We start from the raw sequence: 19,421 nt of genomic DNA on the forward strand, positions 1-19,421 counted from the left end.
GGTGGGGGTGTCCCTGGGAACCATCCCCACTTCACCTGAAGCTCTTCTTCTTTCACCTATTTTCTGTCCTAGGAATCATAAGGTTTCATCTGAAAAAGGGTTCTGCTACTAAAATAGAGAGGTTTCAAGGGTGTGAAGGCATTTTCTGGCTCCCGTGGTCTGTGGTTAGCTTCAGCTGTTGTCACACCCAAGTTACACCCCTCAATCCATCCGCCCTAAACACCTTGCAGTTCCCCCAGCCTGTCTCCTCCGACTTTTGCACATAATCCCTGCTATCCTCCACCTCCTCACCTGGTCACTTGGCAAACCTCAGCCCATCCTTTAAGTCACAACTCAGGCACCATCTCCTCCTGGAAGCTTTCCAGACCTGTCCCAGACCTGCCTAAAGGCCTCCTTGGGGCTGCCACAAATTATAAGGTAACTCCTATCACAGCACTTATAATACCTTTGTAATTGCCTCTACCCTTGTTTGTCTATCATCAGGGAACACCTGAGTTTAAATTCCAGTTCTGCCACTTCCCAGCTGTGTGACCCTGAGCAAGTGACCTAACCTCTCTGTGCTTCAGTTTCTGCATCTCTAAAATACTGTCAGCAACACAAAATGCTTGCTATGTGCCAGTCCCTGTCTTATGTGCTTTATTTAATCCATGCAACATCCCTATAAGATTGGTATGAAAACCATTTATTTTTATTTTAAACAAATGAGAAAACTGGGAATTCCCTGGTGGTCCAGTGGTTAGGACTTGACACTTTCACTGCCGGGGCCCCGGCGGGGTTCTATCCATGGTCAGGGAACTAAGATATTGCAAGCCATGTGACATGGTCAAAAAAAAAAAAGAGAGAGAAAACTGAGGCCCAAGGTCACACAGCTTGTGAGTGGCAGGGTCAGTGTTCAAAATCATGCAGCCCAACTGCAGAGGGATTCTACTGCCTCTCAGAAGCTACATCAGCAGATGTTGTAAGGGTGATATGAGTAAATAAATAAAGCTGTTTGGCACCTAGTAGGTACTCAATAAGTGCTCACTATCTCTGTTTTCCAGTGTCCCCTTCTCTGTCAGTTTACACTTGGGGATTTAAACTTGGGGATTTAAAATAGGAACCGGCCATATTTTTACAGTTTTGTTTCTTACTGTGCTCGCCCATTTACTGTCATAGAATCATTACATGTCAGTGCTGGGTAGGACATATGAAATAATGGGAATAATCATAATAGCTAGCACCTTTTGAATACTTACTATGTGTCACTGTGCTAATGTATTTTTTAAAATAGATTTTATTTTTTGACACAGTTTTAGGTTCACAGCAAAATTAAGCAGAAGTTACAGAGATTTCCCACATATTCCCTGCCCACCCCCAACCTCCACCATATCAACATCCCCCACCAGAGTGGTACATTTGTTACAACCGATAAACCTGTATTGACACATCATTATCACCCAAAGTCCATAGTTCATGTTAGGGTTCACTCTTGGGGTTGTACAATGCATTTATGCATTTTGACAAAGGTATAATGACGCGTATCCACCATTATAGTGTAATATAAAGTATTTTCACTACCCTAAAGATCCTCTGTGCCCTGCAGATTCAGCTCCTCCTCCCCCTCCCCCCCAGCAACCACTGATCCTTTTACTGTCTCCATGGTTTTGCCTTTTTCAGAACGTCATATGGTTGGAATCATACAATGTATAGCCTTTTCAGGTTGGCTTCTTTCACTTAGTAATAAGCATTTAAGGTTCCTCCATGTCTTTTCAAGGCTTGACGGTTCATTCCTTTGTAACACTGAAAAATATTCCATTGTCTTGATGTACTGCAGTTTATTTACCCATTCACTTACTGAAGGACATCTTAGTCGCTTCCAAGGTTTGGCAGTTAAGAGTAAAGCTGCTATAAATATCTGTATGCAGTTTGTTTCATGAACATAAATTTTCAACTCTTTTGGGTAAATACCAAGGAGCACAATTATTGGATTGTATGGTAAGAGTATGTTTCGTTTTGTAAGAAACCGCCAAACTTCTTCCAAAGTGGCTGTATCATTTTGCATGCCCACCAGCGATAAAAAGGGAGCTTTTGCTGCTTCACATCCTCAAGAATATTTAGTGCTGTCAGTGTTCCAGATTCTGGCCATTCTAATAGGTGTGTAGTGGTATCTCATTGTTTTAATTTGCATTTCCCTAATGACAGATGATGTGAAACATCTTTTCATATGCTTATTTGCCACCTGTATATTTTCTTTGATGAGGTGTCTGTTTGGCTCTTATGCTCATTTTTTAATCAGTTGTTCATTTTCTTATTGTTGAGTTGTAAGAGTTCTTTGTATATTTTGGGTATGTCTTTTGCAAATATTTTCTCCCAGTCTGTGGCTTGTTTTCTCACTTTCCTGACTGTGTCTTTCACAGATCAGAAGTTTTTAATTTTAATGAAGTTCCGTTTATCAATTATTTCTTTTTTTTTTATTTAAATATGTTTTAATGGATGTATATAAACTTCAAATATCAATTATTTCTTTCATGGTGCTATGGTCTGAAGGTTTGTGTCCCCTCAAAATTTTTATGTTGAAATCCTAACCCCTAAAGATGATGATATTAGGAGGTGGGGCCTGTAAGAGGTTTTTAAATCCCTCAGGAATGGGATTAGTACCTCATAAAAGAGGCTCCAGGGAGATTTCTCAGCCCCTTCTACCATGTGAGGATACAAGATGTCTGAAACCCAGAAGAGGGTTCTCACCTAACAATGCCAACACTACAACCTTGGACTTCCAGCTTCCAGATCTGGGAGAAATAAATTTCTGCTGTTTACAAGCTAACCAGTCTGTGGTACATTGTTATAGCAGGCTGAATGGACTAAGACATATAGGTCATGCTTTTGTGTTGTATCTAAAAAGTTATCACCATACACAGGGTTGTCTAGATTTTCTCCTATGTTGTCTTCTAGGAGTTTCAAGTTTTGTGTTTTATACTTAGGCCTATGATACATTTTGAGTTCATTTCTGTGAAGGGTATAAAGTCTGTATTTAGATTCATTTTTTGCATATGAATGTCCAGTTGTCCCAGAACCATTTGTTGAAAAGATTGCTCTTCTCCATTGCATTGAATTTGCTCCTTTGTCAAAGAAAAGTTGATTATATTTATGTGGATCTATTTCTGGGTGCTGTATTCTGTTCCATTCATCTATTTGTCTACTCTTTCGCCAATATCACTGTCTTAATTACTGTAGCTTTATAGTGAGGCTTAAAGTCAGATAGTGTCAGTTCTCTAAGCTCTTCTTCAATATTGTGTTGACTATTCTGGGTCTTTGTCTCTCTGTATAAACTTTAAAAATTTATTTATTTATTTATTTATTTATTTTTTTTATTTTTGGCTTCATTGGGTCTTTGTTGCTGCATGTGGGCTTTCTCTAGTTGCATCGAGCAGGGGCTACTCTTCGTTGCAGTGTGCGGGCCTCTCATTGCTGTGGCTTCTCTTGCTGTGGAGCCTGGGCTCTAAGCACGTGGGCTTCAGTAGCTGTGGCACACAGGCTCAGTAGTTGTGACTCGCAGGCTCTAGAGCTCAGACTCAGTAGCTGTGGCTCACAGGCTTAGTTGCTCTGCAGCATGTGGGATCTTCCTGGACCAGGGATTGAACCCGTGTCCCCTGCATTGGCAGGAGGATTTTTAACCACTACGCCACCAGGGATGTCCCTTTCTGTGCTTTAATGTGAATACCTTCTGCTGCATGTCTTTTAGTTCACTAGTCCTCTGTTCTTCTGTTTCTAACCTACTATAAATCCCATCAAATGAATTCTTTTTTAACAACAACTTCATTAGGGTATACTATTTATGCAATAACCACTGTGCCACCAGGGAGGTCCCACTACTCTCTTTTTGAGAAACAGCCTTTGGCTTGCTACAGAGCCTTAACAGAGACTGAACTCTTAACCATGAGCCATCAAGTTTACCATGTGACTGGAGCTGCCCATCACGAATGAGCTGGGTGTTGTCTGATCCACAAGCTATAAAGTTGTGCATGCCCAGCAGCGCTCCATTTTCAGTGAAGTGGCATGTATGAGACTGGGCTTGAATGAGCACACATAAGGCACAAGTTAAGTTGTGTGAAGAAGTGGCCCACATGCCCACAGCCACTGCTCCTGCTGCACTGTCTTCTCTCTCTCAGCCCACACCTACAGTCTCATGGGGCATCCTCTATGACCAGCAGACTGGGGAAGAGAAAATTCAGTCGTGGTTTACAGCCTGGTTTACACAGGTCCCGTACAATACGCAGGCTCGGTGAAAACAAACTGCTGCAGCGCTGCAGCCCCTTTCTGGGATACCCTTGAAGAATAACAGTGAAGGAATAGCCTACCTTTTGGCAAAACCTCAAGCAGTGCACCTGGTTGCCCATTTTGCCTGGAAGGAGAAATGGCCAGAAGCTCTGCTAGTCTAGAGGTCTTAGTTCCAAAGGGAAAATGTTTCCATCAGGAGACACAAAAATGTTTCTGTTAAATTGGAAGTTGAGGTTGTCATCTGGTCTTTTTGGGAATCGCATGCTTCTCAATCAACAGGCAAAGATTTGATTGCTGCTGCACAACGGAGATGTATTAATAATAGAGTTAACTTTATAGCACAGTATTAAGTTACAGGATGTCAAAAGCAGAAAGGGAATATCACCCAAGAAGTTTGCATCCTCTTTTTTTTTTAAATTTATTTTATTTATTTACTTCTGGCTGTGTTGGGTTTTAGTTGCTGCATGCAGGCTTTCTCTAGTTTCAGCAAGAGCGGGTGCTACTCTTCATTGCGTTGTGTGGGCTTCTCATTGTGGTGCCATCTCTTGCTGCAGAGCACGGGCTCTAGCTGCGCAGGCTTCAGTAGTTGTGGCACAAGAGCTCAGTAGTTGTGACTCGTGGGCTCTAGAGCACAGGCTCAGTAGCTGTGGCACACGGGCTTAGTTGCTCTGTGGCATGTGGGATCTTCCCGGACCAGGGCTCAAACCCTGCATTGGCAGGAGGACTTTTAACCACTGCACCACCAGGGAAGCACTGCATCCTCTTTTGCAGAAAGTGTTTTATGTGTTTTGGTTGTATGCAGTTTAGTTGTGTCATGTTAGGTGGAAGTATGACTTTGTTATTATCTTTATTTGGAGCTTAAGTATAGTTAAGGATATGTGTAGGAATGTGGTTGCTGGGTCATCAGTCTTTTTAATTCTAGCTACTGTAATGGGGGTGTAGAGGCATCTCATTGTGGTTTTAGTTTGCAAATCCCTGGATGACAAAAGATACTGAACATCTTTTTATTGCTTATTGGCCACTTAAAGAAGATATTTATTTATTTAGGCTGTGCAGGGTCTTAGTTGCAGCATGCGGGATCTTCATTGCGGCACGTGGGCTTCTTAGTTGCGGCACGTGGACACTTACTTGTGGCATGCATGTGGGTTCTAGTTCCCCGACCAGGATCAAACCCAGGTCCCCTGCATTGGGAGCTCGGAGTCTTACCCACTGGACCACCAGGGAAGTCCCTTATTGCCTATTTTTATCTCTTCTTCAGTGAAGTGTTTATTAAAATCTTTTGCCCATTGTTTTTTGGGTTGTCTTATTATTCATTTATAAGAGTTCCTTAGGGCTTCCCTGGTGGTGCAGCGGTTGAGAGTCCACCTGCCGATGCTGGGGACACGGGTTCATGCCCCGGTCCGGGAGGATGCCACATGCCGCGGAGCAGCTGGGCCCGTGAGTCATGGCCGCTGAGCCTGCGTGTCTGGAGCCTGTGCTCCACAACAGGAGAGGCCACAGCAGTGAGAGGCCCGCATACCGCAAAAAAAAAAAAATAAAATAAATAAAGAGTTCTTTATATATTCTGGATTCAAGTTTTTTGTCAAATATATTGTACTCCAAATCCCCCCTGCCATCTATGGCTTGCCTTTTCATTTTCTTTATGGTGTCTTTCAAAGAACAAAAGTTTAAAATTTTGATTAAGTTCAACTTATGCATCATTTCTTTTACGGTTCACGTTTTTTGTGTCCTAAGAAATCTTTGCCTATGTCAAAATCACAAAGACTTTTTTCTCTATGTTTTTTTCTAGAAATTTACTTAATAGTTTTAGCTTTTACGTTTATCATCCATTCTGAGTTACTTTCCTCAACGGCCTCCTTCAAGAGCTCCTGAGATCTACAGATGCATCCCCACCAACCTCAAATCTAACAGTCAACTTTGCCACCTCCTTGGCCTCAATCATCATCAATCTATCAAGTCCTGTCCATTATACTCCCTAAAAAGGACTCTTCTCTACCATCAGTCTACCTTGCTTTGACTGTTAAGGCAGCCTCCTAACTGGTCCCCTGCCCCGACTCACACTCCACTCCACGTTCAGTGCCCCATTCCGGCCACGCCAAGCTCTCATCCCTTGGACATAATTAAGTCCTTCCAAGTCAGCCTTCAGATTCCGGCCGGAAAATCCTTGCCTGAATCAATCTCCTTCCTTCCTCCCCCTAATACAGGCTCTCTTAGCACCATGCACCTCTCAGAAGAGATTTTACTATTAGCAAATTTTAAGTTTTTGTGATTCTCCCTTTAACGTTTTCCTTCTCCACGGGTTCTAAGTTCATGACTCTATCCCCACGTTGTACTTCCAGTAACTCATACAGGGCCTAGCACACGGAAGGAGCCTCAATACATAAGCGATGAACGAATAAATGAATTAGGAAAATGCAGTAATAAAGGGATAGGCTGATGGCTGCTTGTGTTCCCTTGAGTGGTAAAAGCGGACGTGAAATAGTAATAAGCCCCTGCCAGCAGCGGCCGAACACCTGCTGGATCCGAGGAGGAAAGAAGGCCTTATGATTGAAGATAAGCAGAACAGGTGAGGGACCGGGAGCGGCGGTCAGAAATCCGCTCACACCTGAGCTGCCCTGGCCCTTCTCTCTCAGAAAGCGGAGCCAGGACAGAGGAACTCGGCTTCTAGAGATTTGGCTGTGAAAAACTAACCTGCAGCGGAACAGCCCAGGACCCCGCGACCGCGTGGGTGGGCGGGGCCACGTCTTTCGGGGCCGTCCCCCCTGCAGCGTGCGCGCACCCGCCGCCTCGCGCGTGCGCCGCGTGCCGGGGGCGGAGGTTGTGGGTGGCGGCGGCGGCGGCGGGCGCGCGCTCTCGCCTCCTCGCGCCGGTTCGCGCTCCCGTGCTGGGACTGAGGTGGCTGTGGCGACTGCGGCGGCAGCGGAGGCGGCGGTTGAGGCGGCTGAGGCGGCGCGGGGGGAGGGCCGGGAGGGGGGTGGTTGGGGGGGGATGGACCGGGCTCGGCGGCCGCAGCGGCAGGAGCCGGTGCTTGAGCGCGAGCGACGGCGCTGGCGGAGACGCCGGCTGCTCCTCCCCTCCGTGCCGGTGAGTGAGTGCCCCCGCCTCCGACGCTGGCGGCGGCCGCGGCCCCTCACGGCCCCTGTGGCCCGGGAGGGGAGAGTCGTGAGGGGAGCGTGGCCGGGCGGCGCCGCCGACGCGGCCCGGGCCTCCCGCTCGCGGCCTGGCGCGGGTCGGACCCTTGGTCGCCACCGTTAGGGGCTGAAGCCCTGGGCCTAGGGCTCGACCCCCAGCATCCCTCCGGGCCTCTTTCCTCTCCCGGCCCGTTCCGCTGTCATTTCGACCCTGGGGTTTCTCTCCCCTCCCCTTCGCCTCGCCCCCTTCCCAGCACCTCATCCAGGGCCGCGGGGAGGGAGGGGCGTGTGAGGAGGTGGGCCGAGGCCCGAAGGACTGTCTGGGAGCTGGCTGTAGGGGGGTCGGGGATCCTACGAGCCCTCGCTCGCCCTGGCGTCCCTAGAAGTTGGCCACTGGGGCTTAGCCGCTGCCACCTGAAAGCAGTTTTGCACCTTTTGTTTTGATTTTGAACTTGTTGTTTGAGGGGAGGAGGGAGCCGGCAGTTCTGGGAACGGGGAGAATTGGTGGTGCGCGGTGGGATGCTAGTCTGGGCTGGCTGGGCTTGGTCCCAGGTGTCTTTTATTAACCCTTTTAGGAAGGGAAGAGGGGCTCAGTGAGTTGCACCTTCTCTAAAGGGCCAGAGATCCATTTATAGCTTGCAGACCCCAGCTTTTTCAGCTTAAGCAAAGGTGTGTGTAGTGTTTGCCCAGGGGTTGGTTTGGTTCATCCCTAACATTGATGGTGAACATCCCCCAGGTGAATCTGCAGTAGTTTCTTGAAGCAGCCCACTTAACCTGTTGGCTGATTTCCCCCCTCTTCTTTGGTGACACCTTACACATTAGTCTTGGTAGATCTTAGCCAGTGCTTTTGCAGGCTGCCTTTTCATCCTGACTTGTCATAGAGGAAAGGAAGATGAACACACACTTGTCTTAATCCAAAATGGTTGCTGTTAAGTCTGACATACTTATCAGAGGTACCTGTACCATAAGCATCTCTATCAAAGGTCTGAATTCCTAAATTAAAAAGCAGGTAGCTGCTTTAGAATAAAGCAAAACTTTGACTTGTTTTTGCCGTCTGACCAGTATCTTACATTTGGAAGTTATTGACTAAACCAAATCCTTTGAAGTACCTGTGTATAGAAATTGTTGCAAAGCCCGGAAGGAGAGAACCTTATGAAAATGTTAATGTGTTAATGACAAGATTCCTCCAGGAGGTAGATACATTTTTTTCCTCCACTTGTATTAGAAGAGTGAGACTTGGATTATGAGTAGGTGGTAGTTTTACTAGTGTCGTGTAACAAATGATGCTTATGGGTGGGATTTTAATGCAATAATACCTTGTCCTCTACCGACAGAGTTGGCTTGTATTTTTTTTGAAATCACACACCCACTCGCTGGCTAGTATAGAAAGATTATAAAGCTGCTTCTGGTCTGTGGGCGGTAACCTTTTAATTTCTGAAGAGTTTTCAGCTGCTTACAGAACAGATTGATGATCAGCATAGGAAGGATTCAGATATTAAAAATTCATTAGCACATGATCTAGATCTATTAAAATTATGAGTACTTGTAAAGCTTTGGCATGGTGTGGCTGCTGTGTACCAGGTGTAGGAAATGAGATTTCTCAGAGTATTTGCATCTTATGATAAACAGAAGCACAATCAGCTGACAGTGTTGTGACACCTGACAGTAGTTGAGAGAATCTTTTATGAGCACAAAAAACCTGTACAATTTGATGAAGAAACCAAATGACCTGGACTAATTGATGACCACCATTACTTTAAACTCTTTGCTCCCCTCTACTGGAATATTTCCCCTTTTTTTTTTGCCTGTCATATATGTACAAAACCTATAATGGCTGAAGGCTTAAGTTTGAACTCCTCGGAGTGGCATTTATGGATCACTCATTAATTTATCGCTCAAGTATTTGTTGAGCCCTTATTTTGTTCTAGGATTTTTTCTAGGTGAGTCCTGAGTGGCAGTGAGGGGCAGAGTCCCTGCCCTCATGGAGCTTTATTCTGTGTGTGTGAGAATGAGGCTAGCAAAGAAGCAAATAGAGATAATTTCAGGTAATGCTACAAATCAGTGATTAGCAAACTTTTTCTGTAAAAGACCAGAGACTAACTATTTTAGGCTTTATGGGCCATACAGTCTCTGTTGCAGCTACTCAACTGCCTTGTTTTAGTGCAAAAGCAGCCACAGGCAGTACAGTACATAAACGAGTGTGTCTGTGTTCTCATTAAACTTTGGACGTTGAAATTTTAATTTCGTACAGTTTTCCCGTGTCACAAAATGTTTGAATTCTGCTTTTGGATTTTTTTCAACCATTTAAAAATGTAAAAACCATTCTTAGCTCATAGGCCATACAAAAACATGGGGCAAGCTGGATTTGGCCTGTGGTCTGGCCCTTTAAAGAAAAAGTTTGCTGACTCCTAATGTGAACCATGAAGAAAATAAAACAAGCTGATGTGACAAGTGAGTGACTGGTGGGGGTGGTGGGGAGGCCTCAGTGAGGAGAAGATGTTTGAGCTGTGGCCTAAGAGATGGAAGAGCTTTCCTGGCAGATGAAATAGCAAATACAGACATCTGCTGATGGAAATGAGCTTCTGTGTTTCCCCAGCATTGGGCTTTTCCACATACCATGTCATTCTTGCCTTGGTGTCTTTCTTCATTTTGTTGTTCTCAGCTAGATTGCCTGCCTGTCAGGTTTTAAAAGTCTTCCCATTATAGAATCTAAGATTTGGAAGAGATTTTAGCTTCTTACCCAATTGCTCTCTTCTCAGATGTTCTCAGTGATTTTTCAGCCTCTGTTTGAACACCTTTGATGACAGAAAATTCATTACTTTGAGGTAGCCCGTGCCATTTTTAGATAGCTCTGATTGTTGTTAGAATGTTCTTCTTCATGTTGCAGTAAGAGTCAACCTCTCTACCTCCTTTCCCTGATGCTGCCTTACAGTGCCCATGGAATAAGCCTGAGGTGGGGCTGCACCTCATCCACAGGATTTGGCTCTAGAGTCAGTGCTTGAGACAAAAATTACATAAGATGAAAACTGTACTTGAAAATCCCTTAAATTGTTTAAAAAGCATAGTGTGCATGTTTTTGCATATATAATTATTTAGTTCTTAAGCATTTTACAGACTGAGAGCCACTAAGCTTGACTGAAGGAAGGAGCAAGAGGGAGAAAATTATGTAGATATGTAGGCCTTCAAAAAAATTTTGCCTTTTAAGAGCCATCAAATGCTTATCAGAGAGTGGGGGATGGTGGAGAATTTTAATGTGTTCCTGCTCTCTTGCAGGATTAATTTTATTGTATTTGTACATTAAGGCTCTTAATGTATAAATACAAAACATTAATAAATGTTTATCGATATGTTATGAATATTAAATGAGATAATATATATGGAAGCACCTGGCACGTGGTAAGTGGTCAATAAATGTTTGCAGGATTTGAATCTAAGTTTCTGCTTCATTGAGCTCACATGCACACTGTCCTTTGAAAGTTGTAGAGAAGAACTTGGCCACCTGCTTCCTGTCTTTCCAAATTGGCATTTCCTGTTGTGGCTCTGTAGAGCAGCTGTCACTCTCTTTGTCCTTGAGTGTTGGTCACATTTTACCAGAGGTCAGCTAGTAAGTTAAATGGGCATATGATGTAACTCTGTTAGTTCTGCTACATGACCCTTAAAGTATTTGAACACCGCTCTATGCCTTTTATTTAAGTCTTCACTTTTCAGGGCTAAATACTTTCATTTCTTTTAGTTTTTCCTTGTTTCTTCACCCTTCTGTTTCTTGTAAGTGTACCAATTTATCATCGTTCTTTTATACTTTGGTACCCTGAAGTACATTTTAAGGTACAAACTTAAGTTTTACCCCCTTGATGAAGTTTTCCCGTATACTTCTAGACCTTCTCTATCTTCCTAAATACTTTTATCTGTATTTCTCAATTTAATATTTTCTTATTTTTGTATTTTATACTTCTTTCATGAGCATGTATCTTACCTCACAATGAGACAACAAGCTTCTTGAGGGCCAAGACCATGTATAAATGTTTACAACTTTATAAAATTAAACTTTAAAAATAAATGTTTTATTTAGAGCAGTGTTAGATTTAGTGAATTATTGTAAAGATAGTACAGAGAGTTCCTGTCTATCCCACACCCAGTTTCCCACACCCAATTATTAACATCTTACATTAGTGTGCTACATATGTCACAATTAATAAATATTGATGCATTATTACTAAGTCTATACTTTATTCAGAGTTCCACAGTTTTTTTTTTTTTTTTTTCTTTTTGCGGTATGCGGGCCTCTCACTGTTGTGGCCTCCCCCGTTGCGGAGCACAGGCTCCGGATGCGCAGGCCCAGCGGCCATGGCTCACGGGCCCAGCCGCTCCGCGGCATATGGGATCCTCCCAGACCGGGGCACGAACCCGTATCCCCTGCATCGGCAGGCGGACTCTCAACCACTGCGCCACCAGGGAGGCCCCACAGTTTTTTCTTTAATGTCCTTTTTTGTGTTCCAGGATCCCATTCAGGATGCCACATTACATTTAATAGTCATGTCTCCTTAGCTTCTCTTGGTTGAGGCAATATATCAGACTTTCCTTGTTTTTAGTGACCTTGGCAATTTTGAAGGTAACTGATCAGGTATTTTTGTAGAATGTCTTTCAATTGGACATTCGTCTGATGTTTTTCTAATGGTTAGACTGATGTAATATGATTTTGGAAGGAAGACCGCAGAGGTAAAGTGCCATTCTCATCACATATCAAGAGTACATATGACTTATCAGTGTTACTGTTAACCTTGATCACTTAACTTGTGCTAGTGTTTGTTTTCTCCACTGTAAAGCTACCCTTTTGTGCCTCCCTTTCTATACTGTACTCTGGAAGAAAGTTACTATGCGTAGCCCACACTTGGTGAGTGATGAGTTATGCTCTACCTCCTTAAAGGTAGAGTATCTACATAAATATCATTGCTCAAATTGTCCAGCTTTGGCCACTGGGAGCCCTTTCAGTTGGCTCCTGTATCCCTCCCCTTTGTGTGTGAGTACTTTCTTTTTGGCAACATAAAATGCTTCAGGCTCATCTTTTATATGTCATGCCTCAGTCGTACAGTCATTTTTCTAAGGAGCTCTAGTTCCTTGTGTTGGAAAATGGTATTTGAAACCAAAATTTGGGTGCTAGATATGCTGGTTGCTACCAGAGTGTTGTTGCTTCTAGGCACTCTGAGTGACAGAGCAAGGAGATGGGTGTATATATTAAGCTGTGTATATACACATGTCTATAAATATTTCTGTATGTAGCCATTTGTCTTTTAAGCTAAACATGAATTCATACTTACATTTCCAACGCTAATTCCTCACCACATGGATCATTGTAACCTCTTCCACTCCACCAGTGAGAAACCTGGCTCCCACCCTCTGACATCCATTTACTTAATTCTTCAGTTCCAGTATTCATGTGAAGTGGTTTGAGAATTGTTAATCTGTCCCCCTGTGGGAAAACACTTTATCAACTAGAGCACAGTGCTTATGGATAGTTCCTTTTGCATTTAGACTGATAGACTCCACTTATTTCCAGCATTACTTAGGGGTCAGCACCTTATTCCTCCACCCCCAAATGAGGTTGTTTCATATGTGTAATAGATTTAGATTGTTTTATTGCATTCTGCATTCCATGCTGAGATCTCTTTATCTCTCAAATGATTGTTTCAAAATTTGCACACATTAAGGTTTATTCTTTGTGCTTTAAAGTTCTGTGGGTTTTGACAAACTTTTAATATCTTATATTCACCATTACAGTGTCATATAGAGTAGTTTCAGTGCTCTAAAACACTTGTGCCTCACCTATTTAACTCCCTCCTCACCAGCCCCTGACAACCACTGTGTGTGTACTGTCTCTATTCTTTTCTAGAATGTCAGTACATTAAATTTTAAAAAAGTGTTTTTGAAAGATTTTTATGAACACAGCATTTTGTTAAGTAGTGAGAGATACAGGTACTAGATAACTAACACTTAGAAACATACTTCTTTTTTTCTATTGACGTAAAATTCATGTAACATAAAATTCATCATTTTCACCATTTAAAATGTGTGGTTCAGAGGCTTTTAGTACATTCACAATGTTGTGCAGCCACCACCACCACCACTGTCTAGATCCAGAATATTTTCATCATCCCAAGATGAAACCTCATATCCGTTAAGCAGTTCCTTTCCTCATCCTCTGGCAATCACTAGTCTGATTTTTGTCCCTATTGGTTTGTCTGTTCTGTACATTTCATTTAAATGAAATCATATAACATATGGCCTTTTGTTTCTGGCTTCTTTTACTTAGTTTTTTAAAAATTTATTTTTATTATTTATTTTTTGTTGGCTGTGTTGGGTCTTCGTTCCTGTGCGCGGGCTCCTCATGGAGGTGGCTTCTCTTGCTGCGGAGCGCGGGCTCTAGAGTGCAGGCTCAGTAGTTGTGGTGCACGGGCTTAGTTGCTCCACAGCACGTGGGATCTTCCCGGACCGGGGATCGAACCCATGTCCCCTGCCTTGGCAGGCGGATTCTTAACCACTGTGCCAACAGGGAAGCCCTCTTTTACTTAATGTTTTTAAGGTTCATCTATGTTGTAGCATGTTTCAGTACTTAATGTCTTTCTTATGGCTGAATAATAATTCATTGTATGGATAGATCACATTTTGTTGATTCATTCATCAGTGATGGACATTTGCATTGTTTTCGCTTTTTGGCAATTATGAATAATGCTGTTATGAACATTTGTGTATAAGTTTTTGTTTGAACATATGTTTTAAATTCTCTTGGGTTTATAACTAATAATATTTCTTTTGATAAATTTTATTTTTATATTAAGAGGATAGTTACCTGATGGCTTACTTGGAGTAAGGTGCTGAAAGAATGTTACTTTCTCTTGGCATGATATTCATTATGAAATCACATAATTTTCCTTTTGTCTTTACAGAGTAAAGAATGTTGGTCCAGATAGGGTAACAGCAGTAGCTTTCCCCTAGAATTCTGTTAGAGGAATATCCTGAATTATGTTGTGTACCATTTAGTCTTTCTGAGAGTGAGATTCACTCACTGTGAAGTTGGATTATAAGATCTGACTGTGGTCTCAAGGAATCTGAGTGTATGAATTGTGTTTAACATTTTGTATTCAGAGGGATAGTAGGCAAGATTCCCATTCTGTAGTCTGTTTGGCATCAGTGATTTTACAGAGGTTTTATTCTTACTAACCACATTCCCTCTGAGGTTTGGACTATAATAGAGTGGCATTAAATATTAGTGTTTTCTTTTTCCTGTTTCAGCACCCAACCCTGAAGCTTTGTTTTGCTGTTATTGCTTTGACACCTTTGCTTTGATAAATTCATTTACCTCAAGAAGACTTGGCAAATGTTTTCTTCTTTTGCCAATTTGGGGTAGCCAGACCAATTTATTGAAAGCTAATATTGTTTTTCAGACTTCTTGAAAGCAAGGAACATTTTTTGCTGTCTTTGTAGCTTCTAAGTGACTTTGGGGTTCCCTGGAGATGATGGAAAATAGATGAATTATGTATTAACTGCCATCATACTTTATTCCAGGGAACTCTCTGTAGGCAGGCCCTTTAAAAGGGTTTGTGTAATAGAACACTGGACTGGAACCAAGAATATTTTAATTTCACTTCTCTAAAAGACTCACTATTACTGGACAAATAACTTGTACCTTGGGGCTTCTTTTTATAAAAAAGATAATATTGACTCTGTAATTTACAGAAATGTGTGATGGGAAATGAGTTCGGTTAATCAAGGTACTTTATTTTGGAAGACAGGCATTTTGGAAGATATGTGTATTATGATATGTGTATCTTGTTAGTGTTAACCCTAACCCTTTATTTTAATAATGTAGGTGAATCTGCTATCTCATTGTAATTAAAGCCTTTGTCAAGTACTGTATGTGTATTCTATTTACCACTTCCAGTGCTCTTCATTTTTCTTTGTAGTTATAGATTTCTACCTGGTACATTTTCCTTCTGAAAGAAGGACTTCTTTTAACATTTCTTGGGGCGCAGATTTGCTGGCAGTGAATCCTTTCATGGATTTTTGTATGTCTGAAGAAGTCTTTAATTTGCCTTGATTTATAGAGGCTGTTTTCGCTGTATATAGAATTTTAGGCTGGCAGTCTTTTTGTTTGTTTGTTTGTTTGGTTTCAGTACTTTAGAGATGTTGCTTCACTGTCTTCTGGCCTGCATTCTTTCCAATAAGAAGTTGGCTGTCATTCTTGTCTTTATCCCTGTGTACATAATATGTGATTGTTTTCTTCTGGCTACCTTTCATTTTTCTTTCAATTTTTAAAAATTCTGGTATAACGTAAAATTACCATAACATAAAATTTACCATCTTGGGCTTCCCTGGTGGCGCAGTGGTTGAGAGTCCGCCTGCCGATGCAGGGGACACGGGTTTGTGCCCTGGTCTGGGAAGATCCCACATGCCGCGGAGCGGCTAGGCCTGTGAACCATGGCCGCTGAGCCTGTGCGTCCGGAGCCTGTGCTCCACAACGGGAGAGGCCACAACAGTGAGAGGCCCGTGTACCGCAAAAAAAAAAAAAAAAAAAAATTTACCATCTTAATCATCTTAAGTACTGTTCAGTGGTATTAAGTACATTTATATCATTTTGTGAACATTACAGCCATCTATTTCCAGAACCCTTTTCATCTTGCAGAACTGAAATGCTATACCTATTAAACAGTAACTCCCCATTCCCCCCTCCCTCCAGCCCCTGGCAACTGCCAGTCTACTTTCTGTCTTTATGATTTTGAGTACTCTAAGTACTTCATATAAGTGGAATCATATAGTATTTGTCTTTTTGTGACTGGCTTGTTTCATTTAGCGTAATGTTGTCAAAGTTCATGCATGTTGTAGCATATGTTGGAATTTCCTTCCTTTTTTAAGACCAAATAATATTCCATTGTAGGTATACACCACATTTAGCTTATCCATTCATCTGTTGTTTTCACTTGGGTTGTTTTGTTTGTTTGTTTTGTTTTCACTTGGGTTCTTTGTTTTGTTTTCACTTGGCTTGTTTTTATGTTTTAGCTATTGTGCTTCATGCTGCTGTGAACATAGATGTACAAATATCTATTTCAGATCTTGCTTTTGATTCTCTTGAGTTTATACCCAGAAGTGGAATTGCTGGATCATATGGTAATGCTGTGTTTAAATTTTGAAGAATTGCCATACTGTTTTCCATAGCGGCTGTGAAAAGGTGGAATGTTTTACATTCCCACCAACAGTGCATAAGGGTTCCAGTTTCTCCACATCCTTGCCAACTTTGTTATTTTCTGTTTTTGTTTGTTTGGTTTGTTTTGGGATAGTAGCCATCCTAATGAGTATGAGGTGGTATCTCATTGTGGTTTTGATTTGTGTGTGTGTGTGTGTGTGTGTGTGTGTGTGTGTGTGTGTGTGGTACGCGGGCCTCTCACCATTGTGGCCTCTTCCGTTGCGGAGCACAGGCTCCAGACGCGCAGGCCTAGCGGCCATGGCTCACGGGCCTAGCCACTCCGTGGCATGTGGGATCTTCCCGGACCGGGGCACGAACCTGTGTCCCCTGCATCAGCAGGCGGACTCTCAACCACTGCGCCACCAGGGAGGCCCTGATTTGTGTTTTCTTGATAAGTTATGTTGAGCATCATTCATGTGCTAATTGGCCATTCATATATTTTTGGATAAATGTCTTTTCAAGTCCTTTGCCCATTTTGAATTGGATTTTTTTTATGATCATTGATTTGTAGACATTCTTTCTATATTCTGGATATTAATTACTTATTAGATATATGATTTTCAAATGTTTTCTCCCATTCTGTATTCCTCTAGCTGCTTTTAAGATTTTCCCCCCCATATCTCTGATTTTAAGCATTTTGACTTTGGTTATTCCTTGTTGGAGTTTTCATTTTCTTCATGTTTCTTGTGCTTGGTGTTTATTGAGCTTCTTGGCTCTGTGTGTAGATGGTCTTCATCAAATTTGGCAAATTTTTGTATATTATTTTTTCAAACTTCCTCCACTCCCAAACACACCCAAGATTCTAATTATACGTATATCATTAGGCTCCTTGAGTTTGTCCCATAGCTCACTGATGCTCTGCTCTTTTTCTGTCTTGTATTCCAGGTTTCATTTTGGATAGTTGCTGTTGTTATGTTTTTACATTCACTAATCTTTTCTAATGCATTGTTCCTATCTGCTGTTAATGCCGTTCAATGTACAGTTGACCCTTGAGCAGTGCAGGAGTAATCCACATATAATTTATAGTTGGCCCTCTGTATCTAAGGTTCCTGTGCATCCTCGGATTTGACCAGCCATGAACTGTGTAGTACTGTAATATTTACTATAAAAAAATCCATGTATAAGTGGACCTGTGCAGTTGAAATCCGTGTTGTTCAAGGGTCAGTTGTATTTCATTTCCGCCTTCTATATATTCTATAATTTGTAGTTTGATAGAAATGTGGTGATATGGCAGGTATTAGGAATTACCACCTTAATTTGCTGCCAAAATATAACAAATTCTGTAAGATACCTAACGGGTACACAAAATCACCCTATGTGTCAAATTAACTTTGATGTCCCACAGTTTCCACATTAACTTTGCTTTTCTGTGAGACCTAAATATGTATTTTTTGCATGATTATTCTGTATTTTTTGCTGACTTAGACATCTGCATTGGTAGTTCTACAGTATTTGTTTTATAAGGCACTAGAGTGCTTTGGTGTTTTTGGCAATATTATTTGCCTATGTTTGGTTGTATGATATGACCATCATCTTGCAATAAAAAACATGAAATAGATTTTTATATTTTCTTTATTGCTTATTTATTATTAATCAGAGAGCTGGATTGCTGATGTCATTGATAACCCCAGTCTGACTGGGCTAGGTCACTTGTGTTACCTCCATGTGATCTTCTGATGTTCACTATATCAACCTGAAAAATTTTGCAGACTAACAACTGGTAATTGTTTGCTAGCCAGATGTTTGCATTCACTAGTATTTGTTTCTCTTCTAGCTTCTCTGTTGCAACAGGTATTACTCTCTTGAGAGTAATAGACTCTTAAGACTCTCTTCTAGCTCCTCTGTTCCAGCAGGTATTACTCTCTTTACTCGACAGTTAGCACTTTACTAAGATGCTGACAGTTGGTGAACAGCTGCTCTTGAGCATAAGATTTAGAAGACAGTCTCCATCTTCCCAGATTAAATTTCTTTTTATATGGATCTTCTACTTCTCTGTCTTTTTTAAAAATAAAATTTTGGGAAACATTTTGGATTACAACTGTTGATCCTCATCTATGCAAAGAAAAGAAAGCCATTGTGCTGGGATTTTGAGGAGGTATGTCTTTTTTCTTCTGTTGCAAAATTGCATCACTTAGGCACTCAGAGCAGTATGACATCATATTATAACGCTGACTCTTTCCTCAGTAGAACTCAGTTCTCATTCATTCATTTATTCCATCTTACTTTCTCCTATTCTTCCTTTTTTCTAGCAGTCATCACAGCTCAGTAATAACTTTATTTTTATTTGGCTGCCCCGTGAGGCGTGCGGGATCTTATTTCCCTGGGATTGAACCTGTGCCCCCTGCAGTGGAAGTACAGAGTCTTAAACACTGGACCACCAGGGAAGTCCCAGGAATAACTTTCTTGATGTGTAATATAACAAGCTCATTTCTTATATTCTTTTTTTTTTTTTTTTGCGGTACATGGGCCTCTCACTGTTGTGGCATCTCCCGTTGCAGAGCACAGGCTCCGGACGCGTAGGCTCAGCGGCCATGGCTCATGGGCCCAGCTGCTCCGCGGCATGTGGGATCTTCCTGGACTGGGGCACGAACCCGTGTCCCCTGCATCGGCAGGCGGACTCTCAACCACTGCACCACCAAGGAAGCCCCTAATTTCTTACATTCTTGGTGAATGTCATTGGACTCTGGGTTAACCTTATAAAGTAACAGGAAGAAGCAGTCCGAATCCTTATTCCTCAACTTGAGGTTGTGACTTTGATGAGTTTGTTTGCTCCCATTCTGCATAGGCACTGTGTGGTT

The 19,421-nt window shown here is 42.1% G+C and overlaps 1 protein-coding gene across 2 annotated transcripts in view; it reads left to right on the forward strand.

Moving 5' to 3' along the window:
- Positions 1 to 7,246: 7,246 nt before the first annotated feature.
- TMCC1 (transmembrane and coiled-coil domain family 1) overlaps positions 7,247 to 19,421 on the forward strand; it is a 225,183-nt gene continuing 213,008 nt past the window's right edge. For both annotated transcript variants that reach the window (XM_082639390.1, XM_082639391.1), the window contains exon 1: positions 7,247 to 7,341. The gene's annotated coding sequence lies outside the window, so the exon portion shown is untranslated. The remainder of the gene's footprint in view (positions 7,342 to 19,421) is intronic.

This window comes from Mesoplodon mirus, assembly GCF_964341445.2.
Source record: "Mesoplodon mirus genome assembly, chromosome: 12".
Classification (NCBI taxonomy): Eukaryota; Metazoa; Chordata; class Mammalia; order Artiodactyla; family Ziphiidae; genus Mesoplodon; species Mesoplodon mirus.